Source organism: Sturnus vulgaris, chromosome 27, assembly GCF_052056855.1.
Source record: "Sturnus vulgaris isolate bStuVul1 chromosome 27, bStuVul1.hap1, whole genome shotgun sequence".
NCBI classification, from domain to species: domain Eukaryota; kingdom Metazoa; phylum Chordata; class Aves; order Passeriformes; family Sturnidae; genus Sturnus; species Sturnus vulgaris.
The window spans coordinates 6,087,996-6,106,522 of record NC_142269.1 but is presented as its reverse complement, the minus strand read 5'-3'; the positions used below and the strand labels follow the sequence as shown (position 1 = coordinate 6,106,522).

Below are 18,527 nucleotides of genomic sequence, written 5' to 3'. Positions count from 1 at the left end.
TAACAGCCCAGGAGATCTCAGTAAGGAGCAGGGGGAGGTCTCACTGCTCTGGGAAGATTTGCCAGCCAGGGCAGGGGATGTGAGAGGCCCCTGTGTGTGCCCAGGCCTGTTGCATGAGGTGTTTAGGGCTTGTTCTCTTTTTCATGCCAAGGGTTTAACCCACTGGAAACTTCATATCAGCACATTCCCCAGCTTTCCTGCAGGACTCAAGCCAAAAGGAAAAGAAATTGACACACTCAAGGGAACAGCAGATGAACATGCTCCTGTTACCAACGGGAAATAGCAGCATTGCTGTTATAAGCATTGATTAAAAATGAGAAACACTTCTCTATCCTTGGGAACAACAACAGTGCAAACAGGAGGAAATCATGCTATTTGCTTTTTGTGTCTTAGAACTGCATCTGAATATTAGGAAAATGCTCCACAATTACAGCCTATCATTATTCAAAATGACTAAAGCAAGATAAAAATCAAAGTAAAAGACAATTTCAGCCAGCTATAATCAGACGTTCCCCACATAGAAACTCACTGAAAAGCACATACAAATAAATCAAAACTCCAAACACTGGCCAACTCAGTGGAGAATTAATCAGTTCACAAGATTAAAAAATTAAAGCGGAAAAAATTCTGATCTAATTGGGACAAAAACTCGCATGACTCGTATAAAAATGGAACTCAATTAAGAAATATTAAAAATTAAATAGCTGAATAAATAAGCATCTTTAGGTCATTAATGCAAAGACAGTCAATGAAAGCACCATCAGCTGAACCAAATATTTTCAGAACAATTTCTAAACATGAACAGATTTTTTCTTTGACATGCAAACAGGCTTTAAGGACAGATGTGCCTAAAGAAGGACAAGAATTGCTTAGGGAATACAGAATAAAAATAGATACAAAATAATTAAGCTTGAGTTACTTCTTCCCAGATACAAATCGGGGCAATATTTCAAGGATGTTAATACTAACTACGCAATCCACCAAAAAAAGCAAGGATGAAAATGTTATTTTTAAAGTTGGGAATCCTCTGGAACAGTGTTAGATGTTCAGAAGTAGAGCAGTGTAGAGGCACAGAAAAACAAAAGGGAGCTCCTCAAAGACATGAAAGAGGAGACATCACGTGGCACTGAAAAACCCCCAGATGTTTTTGTAGAACTGTCTAGCACAGTGCGAGCTACGGAGCACAGTGACTGAAAACAACTGAACCACCACACACAAACTGCCTCCCTCCCTTCTCTTGAAGGGGGAAACTTGATGGCCCCACCTCATCTGTTTTTCCTCAGATAACTCTGTGCACATACACCAATTAGATTCCTGGAATAGCATAATATATAGCAGAAAAGCATTTTTCTTCAAGACCTATTTCTTCACCATTCACCCTGAGATCTTGGCTCTTGAAAACAGATCATTTCAGACATTTGATCACCAGCTCCAGTTGAACAAGTGGGTAGGAACCTTCTGTATTTATGTTTCCATTTTAGCTCAGAATTATGTTCTTCTCTTTGCGTCAGAGGACAAAGGAGACTTTTGTTAAGAACAAAGATCCTTTTAACTTCAGATCCAACAATGGTTGGGAACAGATGCATGAAGAACAAGACCTGGAGACCAGAAATGGCACTTCCCAGTAGGAATCTCTCAGCTATAGACATCAGAGCAGGGGCTGAAGAAGCACTTATGCTTGTTTTGCTTTTACCCTTTATGAGTTCATCCAGGAGCCCTTTGTTCATCATTTTGGCCTTTGGACACAATGCTTGACTTAAGCTTTGTCAAGAAAACCTCATTCATAAGGTTCAAGGAGCTAATGTCTGAAAATGAGCAGCTCTCCCAAATCCCTCCTCTGTCCAGGGCCATAAGCCATGGGATTCCCCCCAGAAGATCCCTGAAGGGCCCAGATTCTGCTCTCCTGAAGCCCAGGGCTCCAGTCCTGGATTTGCAGTGCTCTCTTCTCCCTGGATCCTGAGCTCCAACTGCATGGTCGCTGCAGCCAAGGCTGCCCCAACCACCTCACATCCCTCACCAATTCTTCCTCACTGGCAAGTAGAGGTCCAGCTCTGCAGCCACCTGTGTCAGCAAGTTTGCATCAGCACACTGCAGTAAACTCCTGAGTGTGTGTGCTCAGCTGTGCTGTCCTGCCATCAGACACTTGACACACTTCCAGCACCCCATGAGGACTGGAGCCCAGGAATGTCCCATTTGGACTTGCCTTTTCCTTCCCCATCAGCTGATGTGTAGTAACCACCCACCAGTGTCCCTGCTGCTGATGTGGCCTCTAATCCTGACCCTTCTGTTGTCAGCTGGCTCATTGCACATCCCAAAGCACAAATTCCAGCTGTTCTCTCAGAGAAAGGACAATGCCCACTCCTTGCCTTCCCATCCTGTCCTCCCTGAAGCCTGGCTTCAGTCACTACAGTGCTCCTGGAAGGTCTCCCACCACATTTCCATGATCCCACAGCTCTGCCTCCAGCCCACAGAGTTAGAACTCAAAGATGAGAGAGCTGGGGGTGTCCAGCCTGCAGAGGAGAAAGTTCTGGGGAGACCTCAGAGCCCCTTCCAATGCCTAAGGGGCTCCAAGAGAGCTGGGGAGGGACTTTGGAAAAGTGCCTGGAGTAACAGGACATGGCAGAATGGCTTCCCACTGCCAGAGGGCAGAGTTAGATGGAATATTGGGAAGAAATTCTGGGCTGTGGGACTGGTGATGCTCTGGTACATATTGGTCAGAGCATCCCCATCCCTGAAGTGTCCAAGGCCAAGATGGACTGTCCTTGGAGCAACCTGGGATAGTGGAAAGTGTCCCTGCCCATGTGAGAGAGATTGGAAGTGGATGATCTTTACTGGCCCTTCCAACCCAACCCAACCCAGCCCAACACAACCCAACACAACACAATTCAATCCAACTCAACCCAACCCAACCCAGCCCAACTCAACCCAGGATCCTCTCTTGGAGAGGGCCCCAGGCCATGTGCCCTGACCTGCACTGCACCACACATTTCCCTTCCTGGGTCACGTCAACTGTCCCACCACTTCTCTCTGCTGTCCATGATGTCATTGCCTTGCACAGACTGCTGGAGCTCTGATGTCTCATGTTTGCTCCCCTACTCCGTGTGTTTCTGCACAAGCACTGTAAAGGCACCCAGCCTTGGGATTTTCCCAGAGGATTTTCTTTCCCCTCATAGGAATTCCTGTGTATATGCACACTCTCAAAGTGCACCCCTTTCAGCCCTTTGGCTTCTTATTATTAAGTCTGTCTTGTTCATACCATTCCTCACATGTTTCCTACCCACATTTCCCACTGCTTTCTCACTTGATTACAGTTCTCACTTCTGATTTAACCCATTCTTCCAACCACTCTGATGCCAGAATGATTTTTGCTTTTATATTTCCTTCATACATATTCGTAGCTCTGTAGACTATTGTTAAGTAATTATAGAGTTCCTAGCTAGCTTCAGTACTTTTCCCTACCCTTTTCAGAAAGACAAAACACATTCCAGAGGCTCCAAACCCCAGGGATCCAAGGCGCCTCTCCTATCTTGATTCTTCCTGGGAGCCAAGGATGAAATCCCCTCCCCTGACATATTTTCATAAACAAAGTTTAGTTCTTATCCTAAAGAGGAGCTACAGAAGAGCTGGAACCAAATGGGGGGAATGACTTCATCACTTGCATTTCTAATTGGGGATTCTTGTCAATTATGCTAATTTGCTAAACTTATAGAACTGTATTCACTCTTCGAAGGGTGGGCATTTTTCCTTATCTGTCCCTTGGAGGCCTCCAATAAAGACCAGCCTTTATATTACCTCCTATACTAATACTGTCTCAAAAGTGTATTGTTTTATTTCTAGGTCTCTAAGGCATCACTCCCAGAGCCATTCTGCTGCTTCCCAGGTCTCCCATTGCCCTGTCTTTAGTACCACAAGGAAGAGAAGCAAGGGTAATAGACTGCAGTTGCAATGAGTTTTGCAAGTCTTTTGAAAGTGTCCCCAGTTCAAGTCCATGGCAAGGCAATGGCTGATCCAGCAGCACAGTGCATTCCATTTCTATCACTCACCACTTTTTCTGGTTTTCCTCTGTGGCTCAGGAGCGATGGGCTTGGACACCTCATTCGACAGAGCTCCCAGCTCATCATTTGCTAGGACAGCTCTGAGTCTACTCTGTGGCTGCAAATCTTCATATGAAGCAAGAGCCTTCACCTTGGTGCCAGAAACTCCCTGCCTCTGTCACCATGAGAACCTTCATTTCCCATTGTGATGGGCACAGGCTCAGTGTGCCTCTCCTTTGTTAGAAAAGACAGGAATGGGCTCTTGAAGCTGCAGAGTCTCAGAGGTTGAGCCTGTCTCTGGCCACCAAGGTCCAGATAGGTTAATGATGCAGAACTTTATTTTCATGAAAGATTTGGTCAATGTGCAACACTTCCTTGTCCTGGTTTGACACTGGCCAAATGCCAGGCACTCACAAAAATAATTCACTTACCCTTTACTGCTGCAGTTGGGCAGAGGAGAGGGAAAACAACAAAGGGCTCATGAGTTAAGGACTGGGAGAAAAAATACTCTAAGGGCAAAACAGGTTCAAATTTAAATGTATAAAGTAAGTTTATTTAAACTTTAAACAGAGTGGAGGATAATGAGAAGTGAAAGAACCCTTTAAAACACCATTTTCCCCCTCAACCCCTCCCTCCTTCCCTTCGACAATGCAGAGACACAGGGCATGGGGGTTCGGTCAGTTTGTCACCCAGTATCTTTTTCTGATTGCTGAGGGAGAGGAATCTTCTCTGCTGTGTCGTGGGGTCCCTCCCACAGGCAAACAGTCTTCCCAAAACTGCTGTGGCGTGGGTCACCCGTCCATGGGGTGCATTCCTCTAAGTAGAGGTTGCTCTAGTTTGAGAGCAAAGTCCCTCTCTATCTCCAGAAGCATGGCCCCTCTCTCTCTCTCAGCAGGGCCCCTCTCTATCTCTATATTTGGTCTCCCACTGGGTCACAGCTTTCTCTGCCATCCCCCCTCTCCAGCCTAAGCACTTCTCTCATGGGCTGTGACTGGATCTCTGCATCCACCGTGGACTTCATGGATTACAGGGGGACCGTTTGTCTCACCATGGTTCTCACCAAGCCTTGCAGAGGAATCTTGGCTTTGATGCTTGGAAAACTTCCTCCTGCTCTTTTTCCCACTGACCTTTTCCTCATGAGTCCTCACTTCCTTCTCTTCTCTGACAGGAAGAAAAACTGTTGCTTGTAGGTACCATTGCCAACAAGTTCCACCAATTCAGAGGTTCTTTCAAGATCCTGCAGCACTGAGAAGCTGATCTTGTCCAGGTTCCACGTCACGGAATCGCTCGCCATGCTCTCAGCACCGGCCAGGCAGCCCCGCTGCCATTGCAGGGCAGTGGCCACTGCTCGTGCTCGTTAATGCCTCTCCTCATGCAGGGCACTGGAAAGGGGAAACCATCGCCCCTGCCCTGCCCTTTCACCCACAGCACGGCTGGCAAGGGGCAGCCAGGCAGGCAAGGCTCACCACAGGCTGCACCAGCATGGCAGCTGCCACAGTGTGGCCATGGCACCTCCCTACCCCTGGGGAGAAAAGCTGCACCTGCCCTGTTTTGATTTTCTTCCTAAATATGTCATCACAGAGGTGTTACCAGCCTCCCTAATTGGGCCAGCAGCATGCCCATCTTCAGAGCCATCAGAGATTGGCTCTGTCAGACATGGTGGAAGCTTCTAGCAGCTTCTGACAAAGCCACTTCTGTGGTCCTGCCCTGCTACCAAAAACCAGGCTGTGCAATATCAACAGACTCCTTTACTCTTTGACCCTCACTCCCAAAGTTTCTGTACCTCTACACAACAAAGAACAATCATTTTGCCTACTTTCCCCTCTTCCCTAAAATGCCATAAAGACTTTCTCAGGTACTAAATGACCCTCAGGCACGAATTCTAAGAGCCCAGAGGGCACATTCCTCCTGCTTCTGAGCACTGAAACAAAGGGGAAAAAGTGGACAGCTTCCTCCAAGTCAGAAGAATTTTCGGAAATATTTTGAAATAACACAAGTACTGATAATTTTCTTACTTTCTATCCAGCTTAACTTCTTCAGACTTTCCAGAGGTGTCATGTAATCCCCAAGTTCTCATTTACAACTCAGGCTTTCTGATATTATTTGAGATCCTCCCTTGCAAGCCTTATGGTTTCTTCAGGTGGTGTGTTGGGTGTAAAACCACTGAAGAAGTCATGTGACTGCCTGTATAATACAAAAGTCTGTGTAGTGGAACAGAGACAGTTTTTTCTATGAAATATATCACAGTGTTTGGGGTCGGGTTGCCACAATGATATAAACAGCAGAGGGACCTGTACAAAAACAAAAAAGAGGGAAAAAGGTGAGATATTTTGGGAAAGAAAGGAGAGGGGTGACTGTAATATTTAAGAAGAGAAGTAGAACATGCTTTCTATATTTGCTTTTATCCTGGATACATAAAAGAGCTCATGAAGGTTCTAAAAGGTAGAAGAAAGGGAGAAGTTGAAAATTCACTACTCAATCAAGCTCTTTGAAATTATTGAACAATTCAAGTAATTTTTTTCCTTTTCCAGTTTACACAGTAAATCGACCTCTGGATTCTCTCACGGACTTGCACCCATAGATAATAAGACCAAACATCTAGCTTCTCATCTCTTGATTTACAGCACTTTTGAACACCATGAAGAAAGAGTGACTTATTGGAATGAGTCTTAGCAGTGTGCAGGAAGTAATTGGACCAGGGACAACTCTCACAGTTCAACCAAGTAAGTGACATTTCTTTATATCTAAAACTTCATTTTAAATTAAGGTGGGGGAGGAAAAAGGAATTGAATGGTTTGGGTTCACTGTAAGGATTTTCATCTGCAATATTCCCGTGAGTGCACTCTCACTCCAGCCAGGCTTTCAAGCCAAATCCTCAGCTTGGATCTGCTCAGAAGGGTTTCCCAGGAACAACTGGGCTGACTCTGCACAGCACCATTATTCCATGATCCCCAAACACCAGCAGGGCACTACTTAGCATGGCATAACTTATTCCCAGTTTGGGCAGCACTCTGGCTCAAATTTCCTGTCAAGTGTCCAATTCTCCAGTGGACTTCAACTGACTGACTCGGGGCAGGACTGCAGAGCTCAGAGAAGAGCTCACAGGGCTGAGGAGTTTTGAGACAGATCTGGAACTGCCTGCTTGGAGAAGTTCTGGTTTGACACCAGCACCACACTGAGAGTGTCCCCAGGTAAGTAATTCCAGTGCCCTGGGGACAGAGGAGGAAGGAGGTTAAAGAGCCTTGGGCTTAAATTCTCACAAGTGCCTCAAATCCTTGAGCTCCTGGCATGAAAGACAATTGGCTGCCAAGGTGTGTGGGTTCTGCAAAGACCAATGTGTGGAGTAGGGATGATAAGAAGCCTTAGCAGTTCCTATCTTTATTGGGAATTCCATGATGCAGATTAAAGGTTGAGGTCACCCTGAGGTTTTTGATGGAAATGTGAATGTTGGGGTGGCAGAAGGGTTTTTGGTGTAGATCTGCATTATATTAAGATTCAGGTGCATCACTCAGAAATTGTTCCTGGGCTTTTAGAGGTCTTTAAAGTACTGTAAGAACATTTCATGTTATTTCAGGCCCATTACATTTTAAAATAGAGTACTCCTCCTGTGACTTTATAAGACTAAAGAGAAGGAGAAGTACAACTTTTTGTCCAAATAAATGTTCAGAACATAAAACACAAATCCCTTTCAGAAGCAAGCAGTGGTAGGAATTCATGGCTGGATTGTCACAAAATGCAAACTAGTGGGACTCCTGTGAGTCTACTAGACTCAGAATAAACGAATCTTCTGCTCTCTGAACTACAATTGCACCGTGTACATGATTTCTTGCTGATGATCTTGCCCAGGGAGCTCTTGCAGAGAAGCTGCTTGTTTGTATTCTGGCTGTTTGGAAAGCCTGGAGAGGAGACCACATGAAAAGCCTTTCAAGGTCTTCTCAGAGAACACAGAATGCACAGGACTGACAGGCTCTGGGCAGCCGTGGTACAACACCTGGGAAGGAAATGTTTGATTTCTGTTGGGTGTGTGGTTGCTGTAGGTGTGGACAAGTGTGTAGTTGTGCCTGTTGGCTCAGGAGAGCCGACCCATGAAGTTGTGGCAGAGCACGATTTGGCTTTCACCTCAGTTCCTCAGCAGTGCCATAGGGCTGATGGGGAAAGGGGGTAAAGTCAGAGCCCCTTGATCAAACTTCCATCAGTACCACAGGATGAAGAAAATTTGAGACTTGAGGGATCTCTTGTCCCACCTGCAAGGCAGACACCATGCCAAATGAAAATCCTAAAGCACCTCTCTTTACCCAAGAGACCCTCAGGGTGCTCCTGTCAAAGCAGACACGTCAATCTTTGTGGATGTGTCTGACAGCCTTTCATAAGCTGAGCCCTTTCTGGCAAGGAAGGCTGCTGGAGGATTCCTGTCAGTTCCATGTTTTTACTCTAATTCAAATTGTTAGTCTGAGTTAAGTGCTGACATTGGTATTTGAGATCACACTTGATTTTCCACATATGACCTGATCTAGAGGCAAAGGTATTTGTTTAAAAAAAGAAATCATGGTACCACAATGATTTGCTGCCTCTGCAATTCTTTTGACACCAATGGTTTTCTTGTAAGACAGCTGGCTGTGAGTTAAAGCAGTTATCTTTTGTTACTGGCACCTCTATTGGCAAGGAATAATGACATAAAAGTTAATGAGGATGTTACAAATCATTCATAGCTGGAGTACATATTAATTTTCAGTCAAACACTCAGGCAAGCTTGCAGTAAAATCAGTCCTGTACAAACAATGGGGTTTTTACATGCAGTCCAAAAACTTCTATCCTAGAGGTCATTGTGGAGAAATCAACTAAATCGGAAGATCTTACCACCACTGGGAAAACAACACCTTTGCCAACAATTGTCCATACAACCTTGGAACTGAACACATCTGCCTCAACAACAGAGCTGATCTGCACAGACAAGTTCGACAACAACGTGGTAACAATTCTGCCAGGTACAGTTTGGTGGCACAGGTGCAACATCTTCCTAGGGACAGTGTCCTCTGGTGCTTGTTGTTCTCCTGTAAGTCAGCCATGCCTTGACCAGCCAGCAGAAGTGAGAAACACGTTTGGTATTTCAGCAGGGAGAGATGAAAGATGTTTCAAAGCATCTGAAAGAAATGGTTTGAACTGTTTAATAACTTTGGGAGGCAGAGGGAAGACACAATCTATTTTGTTTAAAATGTGAATTTCCTTATGACTAAATATTTCACCCTATAGCAGCAAACCTGCTGCAGCACAGCCTGGAACAGCCATTCCAACACCAAGAAAATGTTAAGAGTGTGGTATGCTTTGAGGTCTTTTCATTAAATCAGATTTTATTTTGTGGGATTGTTTTTGTACTCCTGAAGGTTATTCAAGGGGCTGAAGGGCCCAGTAAGAGGGTTTGCAACAGCACAGAGCCCAAGCACTCAGCACAAGGTGAGTTCCCCAAACAGGCTGTGAAGTTCCATTGTTCTTTGGGGGATAAAGGCATGGAAATGGATTTTCTGCAAGGCACAGGAGGCAGAAGACAACACCTTCAGCAGACACAAGCTGCTGTTCCAGGGTTACTCCTGCAGTTACACACAAGCCCCAGGAAGCCAAAAGCAGCAGAGACAGACCCTGGGCTCCCCTGTTGTTGCCATCTTCTCTCTCTCTGCTCCTTTGCTGCTCTTCCTTTCCCTGACACCATCCCCTGTGCATTGTCCCACTTTGTGCCAAGACCACAACATCAAAACGCAGACCATGATCTCTCTGCTCTTTTCTGGTCACTGAGCAGATGCTGAAGGGCAGAGAGTGAACATGCTGTCCATGGCTGTGCTGGGTTTGAGAGTCCTGCTGGCAAAGAGCATCGCCTTCAACACCCTCATGAGTATCAAGTTGTTTCTTTTCTGAGGTAAGCAGTCACACAACTTGGTTTGTACAAAGTCTTGAAGAACATGCCAGCAGTAACTGCCTGTCCCTGTGTATGTCCCTAGCCCCACAAGGAACGATGCCTATTAATCTGCTTCTGATTCCATTTAACAGCTCTTGCAGCTTTCTGGGGGGAAAGACAACAACAATGATCAAAGCATGCAGAGGAAAGCCAACTCCACCCCAACCAAAAGCAATTAAGACAAGCCCACCATACCTCCCAAAGGACAAAGGAAACAGCATTTTTCTGTGTTCTAAGCACAGTTCTTGGAGGCTGATTCCCAAATTTTGTGTGCAGGAGAAACTCAGGTATTACCAGAGCAGCCTAAGAAATATCTCATTGACTATTTCATGTGGCAGAGCACAAAGCCTGGAGAAAAATCCAGACAAATAAGGACTCAAAGGCAAGGATCCCAAAATACAAAGATGTGGGAGTAAAGAGAGGAAGGGGAAGGATGTTTAAGTTAAAGTATCCAAAGAACTGAGGGGAGTGACTTTACCCTCATCCTCCTGCTAAGTCATCTCCCCACTCTTGTGGCATTTGCACACAAGTGTCCAAGCTGCTTCAATAGCTTTCAAAACTCCAATGCTCACCCTAGATATGTGGCCTTTTAAAAGCTCCTTTCCCAGGCATGTTGTGTTACTGCCTGTGCCACTGCAGTAGTGCTGCTGAGGGAATTCAAGCCCAGTGGTTGCCATTTGCAGCTTTGGGTTTTAGATCGATTTCATAAGTGTGTATTGCAGATGAGAAGAGCTGTATGGAATCTGAAGAGATGTCATTCCACCTGATCATTTTCATTTATTTATTAACGCTGTATTTCTTCTGCCAAATATAGCTCATGTGCATTTTAGGTTCCTGTAGTAGTGATGAAAATAAAGTTTTATACTAGGCTAAAATGCTGTGGGTTCTCTGTGCTTTTTCTTCTGAAGCTGGGACAGAGATTGCTGAAATCCAGCTGTCCTAAAGCCCACGGGGATCATAAACAAAGCTTTGATAATGGAGATTTCCTGTTGGCCGAATGTGTCTTTTCCAGAGGCTGTGCAGGGAAGTGTCTCTCTGGCACATTCAGGAGCTTCAGTGAGGAGAGACCTTGCAGAAGGCATGAGGGAGGAAAATGCTCATAGCAGCAGAGAAGAAGCCCTGCTGTTGTCTGGCACTCAGGGAGAGGAGCAAGGGGCCAGCAGGAAGTGATTTTGGGTGGTTTGATGGAGTGATAGTTTCCATGGCAACTTGGTTCTTACCTAACAGAGCCCAGCTCACACCTTCCCCAGCTCAGCCCCTCTCACAAGCTGCAGGCAGGATGCTGTGGTCACCATTTGTGACTCAGTCACAGCAGGAAGGATTAAGCCTCCCCTGCTTTTGAAAAAACAAGTTAACCACATTCTGCAGGGGAAATAAGGCTTTTCTCGCCCTGGCTGACATCCTGCTGGCTTCAAGAGAGCCTCTGCACAGCTCAGAGCAAGATGTGCTGCATTCAGCTTGCTCACGTCAGAGCCTCAGAGCCTGCAGACACCCAGAGAAGACCCTCAGCCCTTGCAGCAGCTGCCTGAAATTTGCATGGCAAATCCAAATCCGGGAAAATGCTCATTTAGTGCATTCTACCACCACAAAATAATCCAGGGGGAGCTGTTCACCTGGATTTTTATCCTGATTTTCCAGTGACATGCAGAACCATTTTCTCAAGCTCTCCACTTGGCCCTGGATTCTATTGCCTTCTGATGTTCCGATGTTTACACTTTTGTCTAACAGTTCTCATGCTCTCTCTGGTAAACAAGAATAGTTTACATTCCTCAGTGGAGGAAGAGAGCATCTGACTGATGGGGGAGGAACCAAGAGGTCTGATCTTCACCTCTCCAATCGTCGGCCGTTGTTAAATGTCTTTAAATAGACCTGTCATGTAAATAAAGTCTCTTTTCCTGTTCACCCAACCTGGAGTCAGGTGCGTGCTTGCTCTCTCCCTTTGTGGGTGTGTCACAAGGCCCACACTCCCCACCATTTACCAATTTCTCACATAGATTTTTATTTTGAGAACACTCCCTTAGACAAAAATAGTGCAATCAGATGCACAGGAGGGAAAGGTCAACAAGGAAAAGCTAACAAGCAACAACAAAACCAAACAAAATCCAGGCAATCAGAACAGAAATGAACTGAGAACTACCTAGGGTTGTGGGTGTGGGGGGCTGTGTGCATGCAAATATAAAAAAGGAACATGGTCTAAAAGCTTAATACCAACACTCAACATTCTTTAACTTAACTTATACTTTAATTTAGTAATTTAACATAGACAAAGCACTTAACTTATACCCAACTTAACTTAAACTTTATTTATAGCTTAACCTTAACAATCTAACAGGGGAATAAAACTTAACAGTATTTAACCTAACTTATAACTTCAGTTTATAAGTCCACATTATATTATTGGCTTTTCACAAATATTAAAATGAATGCTATATGCATAATTTTGGAAAACCTTACTGTATGAAATATAATTTCTTTTAGTTCTGCTATTAATGAAACTTAGAAATAGTGTGATAAATGTATTTTTTAATATATTTTTCTTGGATTACAACACGGTGATGTAAAAAGCTTTTATTCATGTAACTAACTCAGAGAATGGTAAAAAGATAATCAGGAAACTCTTCACATTTTTGGATTATCCTAGCTGGATGAAGACAACCAGAACTCCAGGGAAGGAATTTATTGATCGAGGGTAGGCAACAAGATGGCCCCACAAAAAAAAATTGATTTACAGGTTGGATGATGATTTTGAATAATGCATAAAGATCTATGAATATGCAACATGTTTATGCATTTAAGGAGTTTTCTGAGTTTGTGTGTGCTCTTGACTGGAGGCCAAGCACCCGACCCTTTTTGCTTTATTGTCCCTTACTGTCTTTTATTAAACCTTTTAAAATTTACCAAGAAAGTGAACCTCGTTTTTCACATGTTTAACAACGTAGCAAAAGACCAACACTTAGCAGAACCTAATTAAACTTATAGCTTAACCTTACAGGCCTGAATACTGAGATATCTGAAGTACTTCAACATCTAAGAAAGCAGTATTTCTCTCACATGTGAATTTCTCATGCATGTGCCAAAGCATATGCACAGGGGCATGCAACCACACGGAAACAGTCAATGCAAGCAAGGTACCTGTGAAAAATTCCCCTCAGAGGTCACTGAAATGCTCACTTTTGCATCTCCTGATGGGTGAAGGATCAGGCCTGGAGGAGTGAGGATATCAGCCAGGACACATCGTGGTTCAGTGATGCTCCAGGTACAGCAAACCTGAGGGTTTGCAGGCTCTGGGGGTCACAGCCCACGGTGGCCCAGGAGAGCCCAACGGGCCCCACTTTGGGCCACTGGTTATGGGGGCACAGGAGAGTGGCCTTCGGTCACAGCAATGTTTCATCCTGGCCACAGTTTGGGTCAGCACCTTCTTTGAAAGTGTGGTGATGCCTAGAGGAGCTGGAACAGAGGCTACACACAGAGTTAAAGGGAATAAAATGGGTATTTATTGAGAGGCCTACAAAAGGCCACACCCTGGCAGTACCAGTGCCACAGTGGTGGCCCCTGCCTGGATGGCCCCAAGATGGAAGCAAAGGAGAGCTTGGTCACAAAATCTCACATTTTTATAGGTTTGGGTTCATTTGCATGAACCCACCCTCCTCATTCCACGTTGTTTATGCTTAGGGCCTGAAGTTTGAAGAAATTGTCCTCGAGTTCTCAACTGGAATAGGACTGTTTTGTCTTCATCACCCTAGCACATCAGAAAAGCACACCCAAGCAGAATAGAAAAACTTAAAACTTAAGGCATCATGGGAATAGGAATGTTGTGCTATTTAGGCCTGAGGAATGTTTTCCAAGGCTGCTCATTAGGAAAACAGCAGCTTGTTGGCAATTCCTGGGAGCAGACAGTATTTCTGATAAGCTCAGAAGGACCTGAGCCCTGGGGGTGTTTCCAAGGCCAAGGCCTAACAAACATTTTCTCAGATCTCAAAGCAGTAGGGGGGACAATCAACCACCACAACTGTGTAACTTGGGATCAATGAACATTGAACCAATGAATTTCCATGGGTTTTGACTGTATAAGTATGTGAAAAATCTAACGAAAACCTCGTGTGATGGGAAGGATTTTCTTTGCACAACCAGGGCAATGTTTGGATGAAATTATTTCTGTTGCATATCCTGGCCAGAATGAAGTAATGCCTTAATTCTCTAACACTAAAAAATGTTGTTGGGGAGCTTTTGTTTTTCCCAGTTTTGGTGACAAGATCACACATAACATGAACTTCAATAAAACTTTCCAAGTAATTTAAGGAAAATTTTCGCCACCAGCACATCATACGTATTTTTACTCCCCCTTAGTGAGTCTCTGTTGGGGGTTAGGATTTTTCGTTTTGTTTTTTTCTCTCATGGAATTTTGTCCCAGTTGTTTTTAAGAGACAAGAAGGACCGGTACTTAAGAGAGACAAAAGATGTAGCCAAGGAGGAGGGGGATGCTGGCTCTAAGCTGCATCGAAGGGGCTTTCTCTTGGGAAAGGCAGGGATAGCTCGAGATTTAGGGCTGGGTACAGCTCCAAGCTCTCTCTTGCTGTTGGCATGGAGGAGGATGGTCGAGCTGGTGCTTGTAGTGGGAAGAATTCACTCCCACTGCTGGAGCCCAACCCTGCCCTGCCTCATCCCTACTATGTGTGAGTTTTACTCCTATGAGTAGCTGTTGGGCTGGGACTTTATTAACACCTCACTAGAAAAGACCCTCATGTGAAAAACGAAGTTCACTTTCCTGGTAAATTTTAAAAGGTTTAATAAAAGATATTTAGAGACAAATAATAAAGCAAAAGGTTGTAACAGCCGGGTTCTTGACATTCAGCCAAGAGCACACTGCTAGCTCAGAAAACACTTTATTAAATGCATCAGCATGTTCTATATTCATAGACCTTTATGCATTATTCAAAATCACCCTCCGCCCCAACCTGTAAATCAACATTTTTTATTTCTCCTTGTGGCTCCGTCCAGTCAATCCCTGATAATGGAGATCAATCAATTCCTTCTCTGGGGTTTTGGTGTCCATCACCCCATCTTCATCCAGATAGGATAATCCAAGAATCTGAAGAATTTTCTGATTATATTTTTTACTGTTCTCTGAGTGAGTTACATGAACAAAAGCTTTTTACATCACCATGTTATAGTTCAAGAAAAATATATATTTATCACACTACTATTTCTAAGTTTTGTTAATAGCAGAACTAAAAGAAACTATACTCATACAGCAGAGTTTTCCAACATTATACATATAACATTCATTTTAATATTTGCAAAAGGCCAATATTATGCATTTACAACACTGCTGCAGCGCATTTCACCATCAGGAGGGGCACAGGGACCGGCTGCTCCTGAGGGTCTGTAAAGGGAGCCCCTTCTCCATCCTGTGGGTCTGTAAAGGAGCCCCTTCTCCATCCCTTGGGTCTGTAAAGGAGCCCCTTCTCCATCCCGTGGGTCTGTAAAGGAGCCCCTTCTCCATCCCTTGGGTCTGTAAAGGAGCCCCTTCTCCATCCTGTGGGTCTGTAAAGGAGCCCCTTCTCCATCCCGTGGGTCTGTAAAGGAGCCCCTTCTCCATCCCGTGGGTCTGTAAAGGAGCCCCTTCTCCATCCCTCCCCCCCCGAGCCGCCATTAACAGCGTGAAAAGGCGGCCGAGCTGGCGCCACAGCGCCCCCTGCAGGGCAATCATCGCACCCGCCCTGCCCGGCCGCGAGCCAGCAGCGCCCCTGCTGGCTGTGCCCGGAACTGCACCCAAGGGGAAAGTGCCTGCAGCCGAGAGCAGCTGGGACTGGGCTCTGCTTCTGTTTGGTGTCGCTGCCGGTGGGGTTGTTTGTTTGCCTTGTTATACACACACATACTGCTAAAGAACTGGTGATCCTTGTCCTGCCTCTTTGCCTGAAAGCCCCTAATTTCAAAATTATAATAAGTCAGAGGGAAGAAGATCATATTTTCCATTCCAAGGGAGGTTCCCACCTTCCTTGGCAGACACCTGTCTTTCAAACCGTGACAGTCTCACACAAAGTGTGGTATCAAACATCTGTCCTGCTGAGCAAGTCAAAATGGTGAGAGCTCTCTCTTGTGGCAGAGAACATTAAAAGCATCCTCAAAGAATAAACCTCTCTCCAAGAGGTTACACGGGAAAGCTTCAGGAAGAACAAGGAAATCTGAATAGCAGGGAGAATATTTTGCATTTTCTCTCATGTTTTTATTTATATCCAGGGAGAGGAGTGTTTATACTTCCAGTCTAAACCTTTCTTGCTTCTTCAGAAATGTATGGGAATGGCCCAAGCAAGATTTAATATCTGAAAGGTTTCTGTGCCCAAGACAGAAAGGATGGAGCCAGAACAGCTCTGGCAGCACCAGGCAGGATTCCCAGTCTCATTCCTTCAGTGCATTGGCTTTCCCAGAGCTAGCAAGAATGTGACAGAAGGAGAAGTTCAGGACAGTATCAACATCTCTGCATTTCCTCATCCCTTTGCAGCTCAGCTCCCTGAACTGGCACAGATTAAAGCCTCAGCCTTGCCCTCGCAGAAATCCTCAAGGTTTTTCCCATGTCGTTCCCCACAGTGTTCTAAGGCCAGAACTCCTCCCCTCAGACCCTTGGCTGCCTCTGGGCACAGCACAGCAACCTGACCTGGGCTTTATTGAGTGCTCTCCTGCCAAAGGGCACAGGACTGCCACTTGCAGTTCACATGGGTCTGGAGGGGATGTGGCTGATGCTGCTCCTTCCTTCCTGCTGTAAGGCCGGGCTGGGTCAGAGCTCTGCCTGTGCCCATCACTGCAGCTGCTGCAGCCATCATTGCATCATTGCAGCTGGCTGCAAGGCTTATGTTTGGGAGGAAGGGTGAGCATATATTTAAAAGGATACTCTAAGCAAACCTCAAAATTTCTATGAGTTTTAATTTGCTAGAAGTAATTCAAACAGATGGAATGAGGTTAAAAATATGCCCCCCCACCACTTTTTTAAAAAATTAGATTTCCTTATATAATATTCTTTTTAATTTCAACTTATTTGAGAGGGTAAACAGACTGTTTCACTTTCTCTTCACATAAACCTTTTTGTTTTGATAAGATGATAAATACAGCATTAAAAATACAATGTAATAATTATATTCCTGCATCTGATGGTTGTATTTTGACTGTGTGTTCTGTTTCCCCCAAGTACTAAAAAGTTCCTGATAAAATTAGATCTATTGATGTAAACTGAACTTCTTTCTCTGATCTCTCCTGACACCTTCTGGCCAAAGTGTTCTCACGTGAAATCCAGAAAATAGCTCAAACGGAAGAAAAAAAAAAACAAAAAGCCAACCAATCAAAGAAGCCACCCAAACCCCACAAGAAGTGTTGTGTCTTCACGTGCCAGAAATTAAATTTTGCTCTTCATTTGCATTCTGGCCTTACCTGCAGGTGCAGTTGGAAATTCTTGCTAAGCGATCCAGAGGCTTTAGAAAGTCAAGGAAGCTGAAAGAGCCGAAAAACTGCAGTGAGATTTAGAGAAGCTTCATTTGAAACTTCAGACTAAAGCAGGGTTACCGCTGGAAGTGATTTGTAATTGAAGAAATGGAGTAGAATACGGGAAGCACTTACAGCACTGCTTTCACAATTCCTCGGTATTTCTAAAGGAGTTTTAAACTCTAAATTAGTCAAGAAATTTGGTGGTCAAAATTTCCTAGGCTGGAGGAAAGAGGTCTTGATGGGATTAAGGGATTTGTGCCCCAAAAGGTGTTATACATACATCAGGTCTTCCAAAGGTGGCAATGTCTGGCTAAACAAGCAGCAAGCCTGAACCAGCAAGGAATGCAGCCCAGGCTTTGTGGCTTCAGGCAATGAAGAGGCTGATAAGAAAATGAGGGAATGCAAGTGCCAGAGTGCCTGGAGCCCCGGGATAAGGATATCGTGAGGAAGTTGTTCCCTGCAGGAAGGCTGCAGCTGAGCTGCTCTCAGGAGCTCCAGTCCTCGAATGAGGTGAATGCTAAATGGTTTCTCACTGGGGCTTCTCACATCAAGTTCTGCTTGTGGACCTGGCTCCTTCTGCCAACAGGTGAGTCTGTTTGCATGGCACAAACCTGTGGATATAATAAATCTTTAATTTATTCCAGCTGGGAATTCAGGGGGCTGTGCTTTGGAGTCAGTCTCCTTCAGGCATCACAAAACCAAGGGTGTGCTTTGAACAGCTGTGAGGGCTCTGATGGAACAGGCAACAAGGGGAGGGTGGGTCTCAAAGGACAGCCTTAGACATGGTCACTTGCTGGGGGACTCTGGGAAAATGATTTATCCTTTGGTAGGTAATTCACTCTGTGAAACAGGAGAGAGAAATTGAATCCTTAAATCTTGTTCTGTAAGAAAGTGGTGCAGGAACTTGGAAGGGGATGGAATTATTTAAATACACAGAACTGTTCTTGTCTTCAAATTAATCAAGTTTTTCTATCTATTTTATAGACATAGAAAAAGTTTTCCTCTTATGTATGTTACAGTAGCATCAGTGGGAAAGTTCCCATTTGTTGAGCACGTTTGTATATTTGGAA

General features: G+C 44.8%; 1 protein-coding gene and 1 long non-coding RNA gene across 2 annotated transcripts in view; both read left to right on the top strand.

Moving 5' to 3' along the window:
- Positions 1–18,527, top strand: part of LOC106864004 (M1-specific T cell receptor alpha chain-like) — a 370,462-nt gene that overhangs the window by 276,790 nt on the left and 75,145 nt on the right. The window lies entirely within an intron of this gene.
- Positions 6,256–10,856, top strand: LOC148221092 (uncharacterized). Its single transcript, XR_015808579.1, has 5 exons — positions 6,256–6,354; positions 6,566–6,757; positions 8,852–9,019; positions 9,826–9,942; positions 10,074–10,856. It is a non-coding gene; the product is annotated as an uncharacterized LOC148221092 (long non-coding RNA).